The sequence below is a fragment of the Triticum dicoccoides genome, chromosome 3B (genome assembly GCF_002162155.2).
Source record: "Triticum dicoccoides isolate Atlit2015 ecotype Zavitan chromosome 3B, WEW_v2.0, whole genome shotgun sequence".
Classification (NCBI taxonomy): Eukaryota; Viridiplantae; Streptophyta; class Magnoliopsida; order Poales; family Poaceae; genus Triticum; species Triticum dicoccoides.
This window is the reverse complement of record NC_041385.1, coordinates 420670009-420690702: the sequence shown is the minus strand read 5'-3', so window position 1 is coordinate 420690702 and position 20694 is coordinate 420670009. Positions and strand designations below refer to the sequence as shown.

Here is a 20694-nt window from a genome sequence, read left to right as displayed (position 1 = left end):
GCAAGCGCAGAGGCTCAGACCTATATATACGTAGTGGGGTAGTTTTCCTTTTTCACTCCATCAAAACAATCGTTTAAAATTGTGTACTACATGCCAGGTCACGGTTTTTTTAGTTGTTGATTGTTTTTTGAGATAGCTACCCGCTGGTTCCAAGTGGTGTTACGATGTGCCAGGTCGCACTTTGTATCGTTCGAGTCTGGTACTACAAGTCCCTCCATTAAATAAACAACCACCCCCTCGTAAAAATTGTGAACAAGCCCACGGCTAAAATTAGCGGAAACGTGGGTTGTCCCAACATGCACTATTATTTATATTTTCTACTCCCTCCGTTCCAAAATATAAGTCTTTTTTATTAGCCACACCTAAGAAAAGAATTTTTTATATTAGCAGTCAACCCCACATGTCATAGACACAAAAATTGTGGCAAGATTCCCTTAGGCAAGCCAAAGTGTGTCTAACAATTTGAGCAACTCAAGTTAGGCAAGTGTGGCAAGTGTGGGAAAAATAATGTGGCAACATAAGACAAACATAGTCACAATCCAAACATCCCCGTAATTTTTTATGACATGCATGAAATTTGGTTAGTTAAATTTATAGTCAAAATTTGGCAAGGTGCCAAATCAACACATGCAAGTATCAAAAGGAAAGTCAAGTCATGCATGCATGCGTTGTACTCCCTCCGTTTCCAAATATAAGTCGTTTTAGAGATTGGAACAAGTGACTACATATGAAGCAGAATATGTCTACATACATCCGTATGTTGTAGTCCATTTGAAATGTGTAAAAAGACTTATATCGAGTGCAGTGCTTTGATGTGTCGCATCAACTCGTACAAGACTGAGAAGTTTGATTACTACAACGCCCTCTCTCTCGCAGACTGAGCTTCGGTGCCTTAACTGCAGCTGCCTTTGGCTGCATGACAGGATGGCCAACCACCTGTTAGGCCCACTTGTCATAGATGCAAAGGCAGGAGTAGTAAGTAGAAGCTTTTGCTACACGCTATCCCTCTTGCATGAGGTGGACAGACATGCATCAGTGGATTCGATACTGTAGAAGTAGGAGTAACATCATTGTTCGTCTTCTCAAAGAGGCGAAGAGCCAAGCACAACCTGAACGTGGCAGTTGCGAACGCTCGCGTGGTGCGGTGCCTTGGAGCACGCATATAGTAGCCAGGCTCTTGCATGAGAGAAAATTGCTATTTGAGCCCACTATTGTAGTACTAGTACTTGCTACTCCCTCCGTCTAGGTGAGTAAGTTGCTGAATTTATAGCTAAGATTCCCTCATTGAATTGTTTAACAGTCAAACTCCATCTTCCATTGGTTGATACTCATTCTGCATAGGTCCACGCGCTTAGCACCATTTTCTCCTGGGGTCACCAATGTTTAGTTGCTAATTAATAGCATTGCATGCAATGAACTAGCCACTGCAAGTCATTAAAAGCATGCACACCTCTCATCTCTTATTGGTTGATATGTCAAGAAACAAGAAACAAGGTAGAAGTTAATGCACCGCGCCTAAGTGTTTTGGGACCATTTGGTTTTCGTAAGATGACTTACACACCTAGACGGAGGGAGTAGTATAGCCCTGTAAACCGGAAAGGAGTATTCGAATTTCTAGAGATTTCAACAAGTGACTAGACTATACCACATGCAGTACTCCCTCCCTTCCGGTTTATAGGGCTCAAATCTCAAATCTCATGAACCAAGGCATTTTGTGATTGGAGGAATGTATCTCGTACTTTACAAAACTACCCTAATTAAACTAATGCATTAATTATGTAGTTCTATCGTTTTCCTCTCTGCCTTGGTCGCGGTGCACAATATTGAGCACTCCTATATGACTAGCCGCTCTATCTACATGCGGGGCATCAGACTAGACACAGTGGGAGTAACTTCAGCAGTAACATCGAGTGCAACTCAACAAATTTGCTTATGTGTCAATGAGTTAATGAGGAAAGAGGTAGTTTGAGTAACTTAGCTAGTTACTGTAACATCACATGTCCCAATGCAATATGAGTCTATAACTTAATAAATAAAGCTTTGCATGTTACCACACTTATGTTACTACCCACTATGAAGGTAGTAATATAGTCTAGGGATATGTGTATGTTACTAGTGTATGTTACTCCCCACTGTGAGTAGTCTCAAAGCATCCGGGCCTGCATGCCATCCACCAAATCACAACGAGGTGCTACAGTCGAGACTCACCTGTCACACCAGTGTGGCCGTCATGACCTGTCATATCACAAAACCCACACCTTTACCAGCAGTGGTAAGGTGGCCTCCAAGTTGGACTGGACGAAGCAACCATCATTTCACTGGAACGCTCGTTGAAGACCTTTCTTCCCTTTCTTGAAGAAAACCACACTCCAGGTGAGGGAGTCCTGGATAAGGGGGTATCCGGACAGCCAGACTGTATACATCGTCCGGACTATTGAAGCGTGAAGGTAGAAGACTCAAGACTTCGGCCCGTGTCCGAATGGGACTCTCCTTGGCGTGGAAGGCAAGCTTGGAGATCCAGATATTGTGTTACCTTCCTTGTAACCGACTCCATGTAAACCCTAGCCCTCTCCGGTGCCTATATAAATCGGAGAGGTTGGTCCTTAGAAGGCCGATCACAATTACAATCATACCATCATAGGCTAGCTCTTAGGGTTTAGACTCTACGATCTCGTGGTAGATCTACTCTTGTACTACCCATCTCTTCAATATTAATCAAGCAGGAAGTAGGGTTTTACCTCCATTGAGAGGGCCTGAACCTGGGTAAACATCTGTGTCCCTTGCTTCCTGTTACCATCATCCTAGACGCACAGATCGGGACCCCCTACCCGAGATCCGCCGGTTTTGACACCAACATTTGTGCTTTCATTGAGAGTTCCTCTGTGTCGTCGCTATAGGGCTTGATGGCGCCTCCAATCGTCAACAACACTGTCCAGGTAGAGGCTTTTCTCCCCGGACAGATCTTCGTGTTCGGTGGCTTCGCCTTGCGGGCCAATTCGCTTGGCCATCTAGAGCAGATTGATAGCTACGCCCCCGGCTACCAGGTCAGGTTCAGAAACTTGAACTACACAATGGATATTCGCGGAGACTTGATCTTCGACGGATTTGGGCCTGCGCCAGGAGCTCCGAATAGTCACGATGAGCATGGCTTGGACCTGCCGTTGGACGAAGCTCGGGATATCACCCCGGCAGAAGCCTCGGATCTAAATCCGGAGCAGTTTGCGTTGCCTAAGGACGGAGGGCTGGACCCCGCCCCGCAGGCCGCACACTCATCAGAGGTGGAGCCGAACAAAGGTCTCACCTCTATGGAAGCCTGTAACCCCAGGCCCCCAGACTCTTCTCCGGTTGTTGGTCCCGGTCCGCACACCCTCGAGCCAGCCGAGCCAGGTTGGGCTGTGGTAATGGAGTTTACCGCTGCGGACATCTTCCAGCACTCGCCCTTGGGCGACATGCTGAACTCATTAAAGTCTCTCTCTTTGTCAGGAGGCTCTGGGCTGAACTATGTCCGACTTGAGTGGGAAGCAGGCGATGAAGGAATTCGCTGCCCTCCCACCACCCACTTCATTGCCACGATCGATGATTTAACCGACGCGCTTGACTATGACTCCGAAGACATTGACGGTATGGACGACGATGCAGGAGAATTACAGGAGCCACCGCTCATAGGGCGGTGGACGGCCACCTCCTCATACAATATATACATGGTGGACATTCTGAAGGAAACCAATGGCGACCAGGCAACGGAGGATAACCCCTCATGGAGAAAAGCAAAGCATGGGCGTCGTTGGCACCGCTCCAAGCCCCGCCACAGCAATACCGGCCGCGAAGATGAAGGAAATCCGGATGACACCGAATAAGAATACAACCCTGACCAGCCCACCTTCAAGCAGGCCGAACAGGAAGATGAGCAGGTCAGCCCAAACGAATAGGCGACCGACGGATATCCGGAGGAGGACAATTATATGCCCCACTCCGAAGACGAGATTAGCCTCGGCGACAACAATTTCGGCGTGCCTGAGGATCCCGTGGAGCAGGAGCGCTTCAAGCGCCGGCTTATTGCCACTGCGAGGAGCCTAAAGAAGAAGCAGAAGCAACTCCAGGCTGATCAAGACCTGCTCACAGATAGATGGACTAAAGTCCTGGCAGCTGAGGAATATGGACTCGAGTGCCAAACGGCTGACCGGCCACCCCGTGGCCGGGATAAAATGGAATATCAAACCGAATAACAGCCCACAGCCCCACGCCAATACACTACGGCCCGGGGCAACAGACAAGACCCGCAAGATATTCTGGAAAATAAAGCAGGACAACCAAGATCGATCTACGGAGCGCGGGGGCGCGCCCCAGCACACGACGATGACCGTCATGCCGGATACATCATCAACAAGTCCGGCCGGGCCGAACACAGCAACCCAGACCAATTCGAACTATGTAGCCACATAGCCTGGCACAGAGGCGCCGCACGCCCCCTCTGCTTCACTGACGAAGTGATGGATCATGAATTCCAGAAGGGTTCAACCCCATAAACATCGAATCATACGATGGCACGACAGACCCCGCAGCATGGATCGAAGATTTCCTTCTCCACATTCACATGGCCCGCGGAGACGATCTACACGCCATCAAGTACCTTCCCCTTAAGCTCAAAGGACTAGCCCGGCACTGGCTAAACAGCCTGCCAGCAAATTCCACTGGCAGTTGGGAAAACCTGGAAGACGCATTCCTCGACAACTTCCAGGGCACATATGTGCGACCACCAGACGCTGATGACCTGAGCCACATCACTCAATAGCCCGAAGAGTCAGCCAGGAAATTCTGGACTCGGTTCCTAACTAAAAAGAACCAAATAGTCGACTATCCGGACACCGAAGCCCTGGCGGCTTTTAAGCATAATATCCGTGACGAGTGGCTTGCTCGACACCTCGGCCGGGAAAAACCCAAGTCCATGGCAGCTCTCACAACACTAATGACCCGGTTTTGCGCAGGCGAGGACAGCAGGTTGGCTCGTAGCGGCACCACGCTGATACGTCTCCAACATATCTATAATTTTTGATTGTTCCATGATATTATATTACCCTTTTTGGATGTTTATGGGCTTTATTTTACACATTTATATCATTTTTGGGACTAACCTACTAAACGGAGGCCCAACCCATATTGTTGTTTTTTTGCCTATTTCAGTATTTCGAAGAAAAGGAATATCAAACGGAGTCCAAACGGAATGAAACCTTTGGGAGCGTGATTTTTGGAACGAACATGATCCGAGAGCTTGGAGTGCAAGTCAAGAAGCTTCCGAGGGCCCCACGAGATAGGGGGTCGTGTCCCCTGTCTCGTGGGCCCCACGGGCGGCCATTGACGTACTTCTTCCTCCTATATATACCTACGTACCCCGAAATCATCCAGGAGCACCACGAAACACAATTTCCACCACCGTAACCTTCTGTATCCGCGAGATCCCATCTTGGAGCCTTCACCGGCACTCTGCCGGAGGGGGAATCAACCATGGAGGGCCTCTACATCAACATCCTTGCCCCTTCGATGAGTTGTGATTAGTTTATCACAGACCTACAGTTCCATAGTTATTAGCTAGATGGCTTCTTCTCTCTTTTTGGATCTCAATACAATGTTCTCCCCCTCTCTTGTGGAGATCTATTCGATGTAAACTCTTTTTGTGGTGTGTTTGTCGAGATCCAATGAATTGTGGGTTTATGATCAAGTTTATCTATGAATAATATTTGAATCTTCTCTGAATTCTTTTATGTATGATTGAGTTATCTTTGCATGTCTCTTCGAATTATCAGTTTGGTTTGGCCTACTAGATTGGTCTTTCTTGCCATGGGAGAAGTGCTTAGCTTTGGGTTCAATCTTGCGGTGTTCTTACCCAATGATAGAAAGGGTTGCAAGACACGTATTGTATTGTTGCCATCGAGGATAACAAGATGGGGTTTATATCATATTGCATGTGTTTATCCCTCTACATCATGTCATCTTGCTTAATGCGTTACTCTGTTCTTATGAACATAATACTCTAGATGTAGGCAGGAGTCGGTCGATGTGTGGAGTAATAGTAGTAGATGCAGGCAGGAGTCGGTCTACTTGTTATGGACGTGATGCCTATATACATGATCATGCCTAGATAATCTCATAACTATGCGCTTTTCTATCAATTGCTCGACAGTAATTTGTTCACCCACCGTAATACTTATGCTATCTTGAGAGAAGCGACTAGTGAAACCTATGGCCCCCGGGTCTATCTCTTATCATATTTGCTTTCAATCTACCTTTATTTGCATCTTTACTTTTTGCATCTATATTACAAAATACCAAAAATATATTTATCTTATCATACTATCTTTATTAGATCTCACTTTCGCAAGTGGCCGTGAAGGGATTGACAATCCCTTTATTGCGTTGGTTGCGAGTTCTCAGTTTGTTTGTGCAGGTGCGTGGGACTTTTGAGGAGCCTCCTACTGGATTGATACCTTGGTTCTCAAAACTGAGGGAAATACTTACGCTACACTTTGCTGCATCACCTCTCCTCTTCGAGGAAAACCAACGCAAGCTCAAGACGTAGCAAGAAGGATTTCTGGCACCGTTGCCGGGGAGGTCTTCGCTCAAGTCAAGACTTACCAAGTACCCATCACAAACCCATCTCCCTCGCATTTACATTATTTGCCATTTGCCTCTCGTTTTCCTCTCCCCCCACTTCACCCTTGTCGTTTTATTCGCCCTCTCTTTCCCAATCTCCTCCTCTCATTTCGCTTGCCGTTTTTCTGTTTGCTTGTGTGTTGGATTACTTGTTGCCATGGCGCAAGATAATACCAAATTGTGTGATTTCTCGAATACCAATAATAATGATTTCCTCAGTACTCCGATTGCTCCTCTTAATGATGTTGAGTCTTGTGAAATCAATACCGCTTTGCTGAATCTTGTTATGAAAGATCAATTCGACGACCTTCCTAGTGAAGATGCCGCTACTCATCTAAACAATTTTGTTGATTTATGTGATATGCAAAAGAAGAAAGATACGGATAACAATATTGTCAAATTGAAGTTATTTCTGTTTTCACTTAGAGATTGTGCTAAAGTTTGGTTTTCGTCTTTACCTAAAAATGTATTGATTCTTGGAACAAGTGCAAAGATGCTTTTATCTCTAAGTATTTTCCTCCCGCTAAGATCATTACTCTTAGGAACGATATTATGAATTTTAAACAACTTGATCAAGAGCCTGTTGCCCAGTCTTGGGAAAGAATGAAATTGATGCTTCGCAATTGCCCTACTCATGGTTTGAATTTATGGATGATCATACAAAAAATTTATGCCGGTTTGAACTTTGCTTCTAGAGATCTCTTAGATTCGGCCGCGGGAGGCACCTTTATGGAAATCACGTTAGGAGATGCTACAAAATTGCTTGATAATATTATGGCTAATTATTCTCAATGGCACACCAAAAGATCTTCTAGTAAAAAAGTGCATTCTATAGAAGAAATTAATGTTTTGAGTGGAAAGATGGATGAACTTATGAAGATGTTTGCTACTAAAAATACTCCTCTTGATCCCAATGATATGCCTTTGTCTTCCTTGATTGAGAATAATAATGAATCTATGGATGTGAATTTTGTTGGTAGGAATAGTTTTGGAAACAACGCTTATATAGGAAATTTTAATGCTAGACCGTTCCCTAGTAATCCCTCTAATAATTATGGAAATTCCTACAATAATTCTTATGGTAATTTTCATAAGATGCCCTCTGATTTTGAGAATAGTGTGAAAGAATTTATGATTTCTCAAAAGAATTTTAATGCTTTGCTTGAAGAAAAATTGCTCAAAGTTGATGATTTGGCTAGGAACGTTGATAGACTTTCGCTTGATGTTAATTCTCTTAAACTTGGATCTTCTTCTCCTAAGCATGATATCAATGAGTCTCTCAAAGTAATGAGAATTTCCATTGGCGAGTGCAAGGAAAGAACTGCTAGATTGCGTGCTAAAAAAGAAAGCTTTATAAAAGCGTGTTCTTCTAGTCTTCATGAAAATAATGATGAGGATCTTAAAGTTATTGATGCGTCTCTGATTAGATCTATGTTTTGCAATATGAATTTTGATGATTATGGGAGTGATGATGAATCAACTTTGCCTCGAAGGCGTCCCAAAAATTCGGAGTCTTTAGATCTTGATGCTAAATTTGGTAAAAGTGAGATTGGAGAGTCCTCAACTTCTAATAATATTGAATCTACTATCTCGGATTTCAAGGAATTTGATTATGATAATTGCTCTTTAAAAGGTTGTATTTCCTTGTTGCAATCCGTTGTTAATTCTCCTATGCTTATAGTCAAAACAAAGCTTTTACCAAACATATTGTTGATGCCTTGATGCAATCTTATAATGAAAAACTTAATTTTGAAGTTTCTATACCTAGAAAACTTAATGATGAGTGGGAACCTACTATAAAGATTAAAATTAAAGATTATGAGTGTTTTGCTTTGTGTGATTTGGGTGCTAGTGTTTCCACGATTCTGAAAACTTTATATGATATTCTAGGTTTCCATGATCTTGATGATTGCTCTTTAAATTTGCACCTTGCGGATTCCACCATTAAAAAGCCTATGGGAAGGATCAATGATGTTCTTATCGTTGCAAATAGAAACTTGGTGCCCGTAGATTTTATCGTTCTTGATATAGATTGCAATCTTTCTTGCCCTATTATTCTTGGTAGACCTTTCCTTAAAACGATTGGTGCGATTATTGATATGAAGGAAGGGAACATTAGATTCCAATTTCCTTTAAAGAAAGGCATGGAGCACTTTCCAAGAAAGAAAGTCAAATTACCTTATGAATCTATCATGCATGCTGCTTATGAATTTAGTGCCAAAGACGACACTCGTTAGATCTATCCTTGCTTTTATGCCTAGCTAGGTGCGTTAAAAAATAGCGCTAGTTGGGAGGCAACCCAATTTTCTTTATGTTTTTTGTTTTTGCTCCTGTTTAGTAATAAATCTTGCATCTACCTTCTGTTTAGATGTGTTTTTATCTTTTAATTAGTGTTTGTGCCAAGTAGAACCTATAGAATAACCTACGATGATAGTTGATTTGATTCTGCTGAAAAACAGAAACTTCTCGCGCACGAATATAATATATTATATACTTAAAACAAAAGGCAAACAACCATTATGTGCGTCCACATAGATTAAATTATCTTGATCCTTTATTTTATCTTTTAACGGCTGAGATTAAAAGATGCAAACGTAACGTAAAAATATGTACATGTACAAGTAGTATAACATGCCACGTACAAATAGTGCACATAGGTTCCATCCAAATCATCAACTAGCCTGCAGAAAAAAAAAATCTTTTAATCAATGGGTCAAGGAAGCAAAAATAGTAGGAAACCTAAACAAATAAGGATAACGATTGGACCTAACCACACCTCACGTGAGGAAGTTCCAAAACAGGAAACAAGACATGAAAAAAAGACAGGTTTCCGATCTTCTTTCACGGTCTCGGCCACCTCAACCCACGCACCTCCACCCATATATAAACAAGTACAGCCGGCCGCAAAAGCAACAGCAAAAATTTGGAAGTCGGCAACCAAGATGGCTTGAAGACATCACACGCGACTCGGCAACTCAGATGGCTTGAAGACATCACACGCAACTAGGAAACTCGACGTTTGATACGCAAAGCCACTTCCAGCCGCTTCACTCTACGTCCGACGAAGTCACGCCAAAGCACCCTCAACGCATGACGAAGCCATGCCCAGCTACTCCAATCGACCTCGGAAGAAGTGACGCCAAAGCACTTTTGGCCTAAATCATCAGATAATTTGGTAATTGTTAGTAACAGTCTTATTTTCTCCGGATAGAATCTTTATAAACACTATATCAATTGACAAATTGTTCCCTATTAATATTCAAGGAAAAACACTATGACATGCAAGAAGTTGAGCGACTTAAATACAAGGGGACGGAACTGGAACATTCATCAAGTATAACAAATACGAATGTGGTATTCAGTCAATCCTACCACTGATGAGCTTATTAGCCCAGATATGATATATGTGCAAAGGATCATCAGAAATCGACCAAACAATCAGTGCGGAGATCTCGAACAAAGATGTTGATCCGGACGGATATGAAGCTGTTGAAAATTTCATGATGCACGGGCCTTGCAGAGAGGCAAATACAAAATCACCATGCATGATAGACAACAGATGCACTAAACACTTCCCAAAAGGATACAATGTCGATACCACAATCCATGAGGATGGGTTTCCAGTATATAGAAGGTGAGACAATGGAAGGAAGATCAAAAAGGGAGGAGCAATGCTCAACAACAGATTTGTCGTACCATACAACCGCAACCTTTTGGTCAATTCCAAGGTCACATAAATGTCGAGTGGTGCAACAGGCCCAGGTCAATCAAGTACCTATTTAAGAACATCCATAAAGATGACGATCAGGTAATGGCCTTAATAAAGGAAAGAGATGCGGAAAACAACTATGATGACATCAAGAAATACCTAGAGATGAGATACATATCAACAACTGGAGCATACTGGCGGATATTCCAGTTTGATCTACACACCATCATGATCCACCAGTCAAGAGACTACCATTCCACATTGAAAATGATCAAGAAGTTATTTTTCTGGACTCGACTGACATTGATAAGATAGTAGAAGGCCAGGATCCACGAGTACTAAGTTCACTAAGTGGATGGAGGCAAACAAAATACATGAGGCGGGAAAAGAATTAACCTATGCATAATTCCCATCAAAATTTGTATGGAAAAGTGAAACCAAAACTTGGGGAGCCGAAAAGGGGCTTCGCTATTGGAAGAATCTACTATGCACACTCTGCAAGTGGCAACCGGTATTATATGAGAATGCTTCTAAACACCAAGAAAGGATGCACATCATTCAGGATATTGGAATCGTTAATGGAGCTGTTCACCCAACATACAAATAAGCATGCCAAGCGCTTGGATTTCTTGATGACGACAGTGAGTGGATTGAATGCATCAATGAAGCATAATGCTGGGGCTCAAGGACACAATTACGACAATTATTCACCACAATTTTATGCCATTGTGAGGTGACCAGCCCAAAGATGTTGAGGGAATCAACATGGGAGGCACTGTCTAAAGATATCCAGTACAAAAGAAGAATTATCCTTAACTTTCCTATGCTGCAGCTCACTGATTCACAGAAAAAGGCTTATGCTCTGATTGAGAAAGAGAAACTAATGAGGCAAGAAGGAAAGACACTAAAGGACTATCCAGATACAGAACTACCAAATGCTACAGAACTTGAAGAACTTGGGAACAGAATGATAAACGAAAAACTTAGCTATGGCATGGAGGCACTAAAGAATGAGCACTAAACCATAATAAGCAATGTTAACCATGGCCAGAAAACGACCTTTGATGCAATAATGGAATCAGCTGCAAAAGGACTTGGAAAATAGATATTTGTAGAAGGCTACGGTGGCACAGGCAAAATTTATCTATGGAAAGCAATTACAACGAAGCTACGGTCAGAGGGAAAGAAAGTGCTTGCGTTAGCATCATCTGGCGTTGCAGCTTTGCTCCTACAAGGTGGAAGAACAGCGCACTCAAGATTCCACATTCCAATAAGTACCATGGAAGAACTGGTAAAGAAGACCTCACTAATACTATGGGACGAGGCTCCTATGGCAAACAAACACTGCTTCAATGCACTAGAAAATAGCCTTAGGGATATTCTAAGGTTCACAAACCAAAATAGTGAAGAAAGGCCATTTGGTGACATGAAAGTTGTGCTAGAAGGTGACTTCAGACAAATACTTCAAGCGATAACAAAGGAAAAGAGAGAGCAGATAGTAAATGCCTCGGTCAAAAGTTCATACCTATGGAAGTACTTCAAAATATTTAGACTAACTGAAAACATGCGGCTAAAGTCTGTCAGAAGATCCAATAGAAAAGCAAAATGTGGCCGAATTTGCAGAATGGATATTACGATCTGCGATGAAAAAAACGGAGATGATTGAGTAAGAATACCTAAAGGCATAATTCTACATAAAGGAGAAGACCCCAAAGAAGAGATAGTAAAAAGCACGTACCCAAACTTGCAGCAAAACTATCGTAACCATGAATTTCTCGAAGAAAGAGCAATCCTGTGTCCAAGGAATGAAACAGTTAAGATAAATGACTACATAATGAGCCAATTACAAGGTGAAGAGATGAAATACCTATACTTGGACACTGTGTGCAAGGCAACAATGAATTACAACACAATGGAGAATATGTGTGCAACAGAGTTCCTTAGCAACATGATCTTCCCAGGAATTCCAATCCACGAGCTAAAACTGAAGGTAGGTTTGCAGGTGATGCTCCTACGAAACAAGCAGCCGGTTTATGCAATGGCACAAGAATGACTATCACACAGCTGGGAAAAAGGGTACATTGAGGCACAAATAATCACACGAACACACGTCGGTGACAAGGTATACATACCTATAATCATTATGTCACCAAGCGACTCAAAGTGGCCCTTTGTGCTGAAAAGAAGGCAATATCCTCTATCAGTTTATTTCGCAATGACCATAACCAAAAGCCAAGGTCAATCCCTAAACAAGGTGGCCTATATTTGCCTAAGCAAGTCTTCTTCCATGGGCAATTATATGTAGCATTATGAAGAGCCACAACCAGAGAAGGATTAAAGGTGTTGATTGACAACACGGAGTACCCAAGCGAATATAGCGCAAAGAATATAGTATACAAAGCGATCTTCTAATTTTTTGTTATACAAACAAATGCATATGAAGGCCAAATAATCATGACTAAACAATACAATGTATGGTTCAAAAGTGTGACGTCCATGTTTTAGATTTATGGCCGGAAATACTGTACAAAAAGGATGTTATAGATTGGATTTCTTATTATTTTCGTAAACACAAAATAAGAACATGACAATGCATATTATTATTGGCATACACTGCTTTCATGCATACAGATGTTAACAAGTGTGTACATGTAGCTTCCTTTCTGTATGACAACAATCAATTGGCACTTATTAATTTAAAAGTATATACTCCATTAATTCTTATTATAGCGGATGAGCTTTAAAGATGAAAAGGTTACGTCAGACATAGAGCGCGTACACAACAGATCATTGACATGTGTACGAGGAATTCTTTTTTTTCCAAGAGAGGACGTACAGGGAAGTCCAACATGCATACGTACACATTTTAGTTAGAAAAGCACACCAACTTCAACTCAAAAAGAAAAAGCACACCAACTTTTTTGAGATAACACACGTATAGGGGAGTCCAACACGCATACATAGACATTAGTTAGAAAATGAAAACAACTAAAAAGAGCAAACTACGAGAGGTCTGTTCTCAGGAATAAAAAGCACATACACAGCCGAAAAAAGGCAGGAAGGTCTATACCAAATAAAAAACGCCTTATCAGATAATATTGAAAATATATATGAGTCTTTCCCGGACATGTATGACGAACTTGGAAGAGCTGGTGTCCCTGTCTATCTAGGATTCTAATTGAATGCAAATCTTATTTTTGCAACTTTTTTTAACACTGTTTTGCAACTCCCACATGCACGCATGCAAACAGGAAAGCTAGCATACATGTATGCAAGCTTATCTCCGTACTTGCACGACAAATAAGAACATAGACATCTATAATACCATAGCTAACACATCAAAATATCCCATACACTTATCAAACTACCGTGCATTGAATACAAAAGCGATGAGCACCCAGGTAATTGAAATATCAAATCCATAGATTCGCACAGGATCTGCATTAGATGAGTTAAGAAAACATTGTATCTGGTGAACACCACAAAAATTATTTTTTAAATTAATTTGGTAATACAAAATGTTTGCAAAAGAATTATAGATATTCTATATGAAGTCCATAAAAAATAACTCTGTAAATTGCAATGAAAGGATATTTTAGCAATTTTCAATGAGTAGTTGCATTTTCTTAGATGAGCAAGTTACATAGTAATTAATAACCAAAAGATTAGCATGATTGCAACTGTATTGTCGTAATCAAGGAATGCAATTAGAACATGTCGGGGCAAAGGAAACGAGATGATAAGGCAAGACTGAACAATGTTTAGACTTGATCTCATGGCAGCAATTTCTCAAAACAATATAGAAACATAGCCAGACACTGAGAGATGAGATGTGGAAGAGGTAAATCATGACCTTAGTAAGAACATGACAATGCATATTATTATTGCCATACACTGCTTTCATGCATATAGATGTTAACAAGTGTGTACATGTAGCTTCCTTTCTACATGGGCAAAAGTTTTAAAATCTTATTACAAAGTTTGGATAATAACCACTTTGATAAACATGATTCTGAAATCATATTAGCCGACAAGATTCCATAAGCAAGATAAGAAACCATATGTGTAGCTAATTCGGATCTTGCATTTGTGTGTGCACCATATAACATTGTATATGTTCACCATATAGCAGTGCCTATACGTGGTAATTAAGATGCAAGAAACCAACAAGAAAAATAGCCGCAAATAAATCGCTGAACTTGAAAACTTAACCTGCAGCTAGACGCATGCATGTTTCACATTAAGCTGATGCTTTTGCTACCTACCTCAGTAAAAGTGCATCTAAACCTCGTTTTTTACTGTCAATCAATAATTAAATGCAAGGGTCTCTTGCTAGGTTCAGTTAGACTTAATTCCAACAGATCCATATGTTTTCTTTACTGTGTTCTCTACTACAGAATTCAGAAAACAAGTATAAGTGCACTTCTCCACACACAAAGTTTTGGTATAATTTCTGATTTCACACGAAAAGTTGTTTAGTAATGGAAAGATATATAAAATCTTATTCTGATTTCTAGATCATTCAACTTCAAAAAAACTTATATGATTGAAGCAACACTTACATTTGGTAGAAGTCCAGGCAGCAGGAGGGCAACAACTAACAGCCACTCACAGAAGATACTCACGTCTTGCAGATATTTCTTCCTCCGCGAGCTCCCTCAATGCCTCCGCGGCCCCAACATCCAGAGCCTCCGGGCATGACAAGTTTGAGCAGCGCGGCCCGCGTTCCCACTGGACATCTCCGTGACCGCGTTGCCAGAGTCGACGAGTTCGCCGAGATCCACGCACTCACCCAGCCACATGTGCCACCACCAAGGAAGAAAAATCAGGAGAAAAGAAGCGACATGTGGATCTGGGATAGCGTGAGGATTAGTTTCCTGATGGGGCACAGATACGCCGTCCTTCGCCGGCGGCAAATCGGAAGAAATGGCGGATGTGTATGAGGAGCCTGGTGGGGATCGTACGGGAGGAGAGGAGAGTTCTTTTTTTTCACGGAGAGAGAGAGAGTTCTATGTAGATATTTTTTTAGGGCTGAGAGTTCTATGTAAATGACTGGGACCGGGGACTACAGGCTGTTTTACTTTGAAAAAATATTATATGGAGTGGTAATCATCTTCACTCATGGGCTTACAGAAAAGTACGTTCGGCATGACACATGATACATGGGCTATGCAAGATGGGCTATGCAAGATTGGGTACAATATTTTTTTTAGTTCTCGGTATCGAATACATAGATCCTAGCAAACATAAAAACAATAAAAATATGCTTTCTTTTTTGCCGGTGAAAAATGCTCTTAAAATATGGAACTTAGACTTCACTAAAAAAATAGATGAAACTTATACATTGTTATTCAAAGGATCATATGATCTAAATCTTTAGATTTTTCACCTGTAGATAATCAGCAAGATTAGTAAGAATCAACAAACATTTTTCAATGATAGGCAAATATATATAAATTACATGCCAAAATTCATGTTGGAAAATAAACAACTTTTGCATTTCTCAAACTACCATCAACAATTCAAAACGGATGTCATTTAACGCGATAAAAAACAAGAACAAAATGTGAGCCAAACTAAAATAAGAGTAGATAGAGAAATTGGAAAATAAATATGATTAATGAGGCTGTAAAAATGAACAAGGTGTGAATAAAAATTATTATAAAATTACATACACTATATGTACAAATCCATACATTCAAACTGAAGACATCAACTGTCCCATATATAAAACATAACAAAAACTACTCTAGCCGCGCAATTGCGCGGGTGCACCCGCTAGTTTTGTTAAATCACAGGAACGTGATTTTGTGTTGATTCTTTTTGCTTCTGTTCAATAAACAAATTGTCCAGGACTTCCTATTTTTGTAGGATTTTTAGAGTTCCAGAAGTTTGCGTTAGTTACAGATTGCTACAGACTGTTCTGTTTTTGACAGATTCTGTTTTTCGTGTGTTGTTTGCTTATTTCAATGCATCTATGGCTAGTAATTCAGTCTACGAACCATGAAGAAGTTGTAATACAGTAAGTTTAACACCAAATTAAATAAAGAATGAGTTCATTGTAGTACCTTATGTGGTGGTTTTGTTTTCTTTCACTAACGGAGCTTATAAGATTTCCTGCTCAGTTTTGTGTTGTGAAGTTTTCAAGTTTTGGGTAAAGCTTTTATGGACTATGGAATAAGGAGTGGCAAGAGCCTAAGCTTGGGTATGAACATGGCACCCCAAGATATTAAAGGATAGCCAAAAGCCTAAGCTTGGGGATGCCCCGGGAAGGCACCCCCTCTTTCGTCTTCGTTCATTGGTAACTTTACTTGGAGCTATATTTTTATTCACTACATGATATGTGTTTTGCTTGGAGCATCGTGTATTATATTAGTCTTTGCTTTTTAGTTTACCACAATCATCCTTGCTGTACACACCTTTTGGGAGAAGCCTGTTTGATTAGAATTTGCTAGAATACTCTATGTGCTTCACTTATATCTTTTGAGCTTGATAGTTTTTGCTCTAGTGCTTCGCTTATATCTTCTAGCGCATGGTGGTGTCTTAATTTTGAAGAAATTGCTAGTCTCTCATGCTTCACTTATATTATTTTGAGAGTCTTTTAGAACAGCATGGTATTTGCTATGATCATAAAGTTGGTCCTAAAATGATGAGCATCCAAATTGGGTATAATAAAAACTATCATAGAAAGTGAATTGGATGCTATGATCAATTTGATGCTTGATAATTGTTTTGAGATATGGAGGTAGTGATATTAAAGTCATGCTAGTTGGGTTATTATGAATTTAAAGAATGCTTGTGTTGAAGTTTGTGATTCCCGCAGCATGCACGCATGGTGAACCGCTTTGTGATGAAGTTGGAGCACAATTTTATTTATTGATTGTCTTCCTTATGAGTGGCGGTCGGGGACGAGCGATGGTCTTTTCCTACCAATCTATCCCCCTAGGAGCATGCGCGTAGTGCTTTGGTTTTTGATGTAAATTTTTGCAACAAGTATATGAGTTCTTTTGATTAATGTTGAGTCCATGGATTATACGCACTCTTTCACCCTTCCACCATTGCTAGCCTCTCTTGTACCGCACAACTTTCGCCGGTACCATACACCCACCATTTACCTTCCTCAAAACAGCCACCATACCTACCTATTATGGCATTTCCATAGCCATTCCGAGATATATTGCCATGCAACTTTCCACCATTCCGTTCATATGACATGCATATCTTTTGTCATATTGCCTTTTGCATGATCATGTACTTGACATCATATTTGTGGCTAGGCCACTTTCATAATTTTCATACATGTCGCTCTTGATTCATTACATATCCTGGTACACCGCCGGAGGCATTCATATAGAGTCATATCTTGTTCTAGCTTTGAGTTGTAAATCCATAAAAGTGTGATGATCTTCATTATTAGAGCATTGTCCTAGTGAGGAAAGGATGATGAAGGCTATGATTCCCCCACAAGTCGGGATGAGACTTCGGACTTTACAAAAAGAAAAAAAAAAGAAAAAAAAGAGAAAGGCCAAAAAGAAAAAAAGAGAAGGCCAAAGGAAAAAAAGAAAGAAGAAAAAGAAAAAAAAGAAAAAAGAAAATAATAATAAAATGAGAGAAAAAGAGAGAAGGGACAATGCTACTATCTCTTTTTCCACACTTGTGCTTCAAAATAGCACCATGATCTTCATGATAGAGAGTCTCATATGTTGTCACTTTCGTATACTAGTGGGAATTTTTCATTATAGAACTTGGCTTGTATATTCCAATGATGGGCTTCTTCAAAAGTGCCCTAGGTCTTCGTGAGCAAGCAAGTTGGATGCACCCCACTTAGTTTCTTTTATGGAGCTTTCATATATTTATAGCTCTAGTGCATCCGTTGCATGGCAATCCCTACTCACTCACATTGATATCTATTAATGGGCATCTCCATAGCCCGTTGATACGCCTAGTTGATGTGAGACTATCTTCTACTTTTGTCTTCTCCACAACCACCATTCTATTCCACATATAGTGCTATGTCCATGGCTCACGCTCATCTATTGCGTGAAAGTTGAAAAAGTTTGAGATTATTAAAGTATGAAACAATTGCTTGGCTTGTCATCGGGGTTGTGCATGATTAAATACTTTGTGTGATGAAGATAGAGCATAGCCAGACTATATGATTTTGTAGGGATAACTTTCTTTAGCCATGTTATTTTGAGAAGACATGATTACTTTGATTAGTATGCTTGAAGTATTACTATTTCTTATGTCGATATGAACTTTTATTTTGTATTCATTTGGATCTGAACATTCATTCCACAATAAAGAAAAATACATTATGAATTATGCTAGGTAGCATTCCACATCAAGAATTCTCTATTTATCATTTACCTACTCGAGGACGAGCAGGAATTAAGCTTGGGGATGCTTGATACGTCTCCATCGTATCTATAATTTTTGATTGCTCCATGCTATTATATTACCCCTTTTGGATGTTTATGGGCTTTATTTTACACATTTATGTCATTTTTGGGACTAACCTACTAACCGGAGGCCCAGCCCATATTGCTATTTTTTTTGCCTATTTCAGTATTTCAAAGAAAAGCAATATCAAACGGAGTCCAAACGTAATGAAACCTTCGGGCGCGTGATTTTTGGAACGAACATGATCCAGAGAGCTTGGAGTGCAAGTCAAGAATCTTCCGAGGGCCCCCCGAGATAGGGGGCCACGCCCCCTGTCTCGTGGGCCCCTCGGGCGGCCACCAACGTACTTCTTCCTCCTATATATACCTACGTACCCCGAAAACATCCAGGAGCACCACGAAACAGAATTTCCATCGCCGTAACCTTCTGTATCCGCGAGATCCCATCTTGCAGCCTTCACCGGCACTCTGCCGGAGGGGGAATCAACCATGGAGGGCCTCTACATCAACATCCTTGCCCCTCCGATGAGTTGTGAGTAGTTTACCACAGACCTACGGGTCCATAGTTATTAGCTAGATAGCTTCTTCTGTCTTTTTGGATCTCAATACAATGTTCTCCCCCTCTCTTGTGGAGATATATTCGATGTAAACTCTTTTTGCGGTGTGTTTTTCGAGATCCGATGAATTGTGGGTTTATGATCAAGTTTATGTATGAATAATATTTGAATCTTCTCTGAATTCTTTTATGTATGATTGAGTTATCTTTGCAAGTCTCTTCGAATTATCAGTTTGGTTTGGCCTACTAGATTGGTCTTTCTTGCCATGGGAGAAGTGCTTAGCTTTGGGTTCAATCTTGCGGTGTTCTTACCCAGTGACAGAAAGGGTTGCAAGACACGTATTGTATTGTTGCCATCGTGGATAACAAGATGGGGTTTATATCATATTGCATGTGTTTATCCCTCTACATCATGTCATCTTGCTTAATGCGTTACTCTGTTCTTATGAACTTAATACTCTAGATGCAGGCAGGAGTCGGTCGATGTGTGGAGTAATAGTAGTAGATGCAGGCAGGAGTCGGTCTACTTGTTATGGACGTGATGCCTGTATGCATGATCATGGCTAGATAATCTCATAACTATGCACTTTTCTATCAATTGCTCGACAGTAATTTGTTCACCCACCATAATACTTATGCTATCTTGAGAGAAGCCACTAGTGAAACCTATGGCCCCCGGGTCTATCTCTTATCATATTTGCTTTCAATCTACCTTTATTTGCATCTTTACTTTTTGCATCTATATTACAAAATACCAAAAATATATTTATCTTATCATACTATCTTTATTAGATCTCACTTTCGCAAGTGGCCGTGAAGGGATTGACAACCCCTTTATTGCGTTGGTTGCGAGTTCTCAGTTTGTTTTTGTAGGTGCATGGGACTTTTGAGGAGCCTCCTACTGGATTGATACCTTGGTTCTCAAAACTGAGGGAAATACTTACGCTACACTTTGCTGCATCACCCTCTCCTCTTCGAGGAAAACCAACGCAAGCTCAGGACGTAGCACATGCCACAGTCCGGCCCTTCGGATGTCCGCGACAATAACGGCAAGCCATGGTGCAACAAACATAAGCGACGGAACAACGGTGACAACATGGAAGACACGGCAGTAAACGCCGGATTCAGTGGATTCAAGTCCGGTCAGCGGAAGAATCCGTTCAAACGAAACAATCAGGGACCGTCCAGTCTGGACCGTATACTGGAGCGCTCGTGCCAGATTCATGGCACCCCGGACAAACCAGCCAACCCCACCAATAGAGACTGCTGGGTATTCAAACAGGCCGGCAAAATAAATGCTGAAAACAAGGACAAGGGGTTGCACATCGACGATGACGAGGAGCCCCGGCGTCCGAACACAGGGAGACAGACGAAATTCC

General features: G+C 41.2%; 1 long non-coding RNA gene across 1 annotated transcript; it reads right to left on the bottom strand.

Moving 5' to 3' along the window:
* Positions 1-12095: 12095 nt before the first annotated feature.
* LOC119281328 lies at positions 12096-14955 on the bottom strand. The gene is made up of 4 exons (XR_005138379.1): positions 14920-14955; positions 12490-12533; positions 12225-12368; positions 12096-12149 (listed from the first exon to the last, which is right to left on the bottom strand). It is a non-coding gene; the product is annotated as an uncharacterized LOC119281328 (long non-coding RNA).
* Between the last annotated feature and the right edge of the window lie 5739 nt (positions 14956-20694).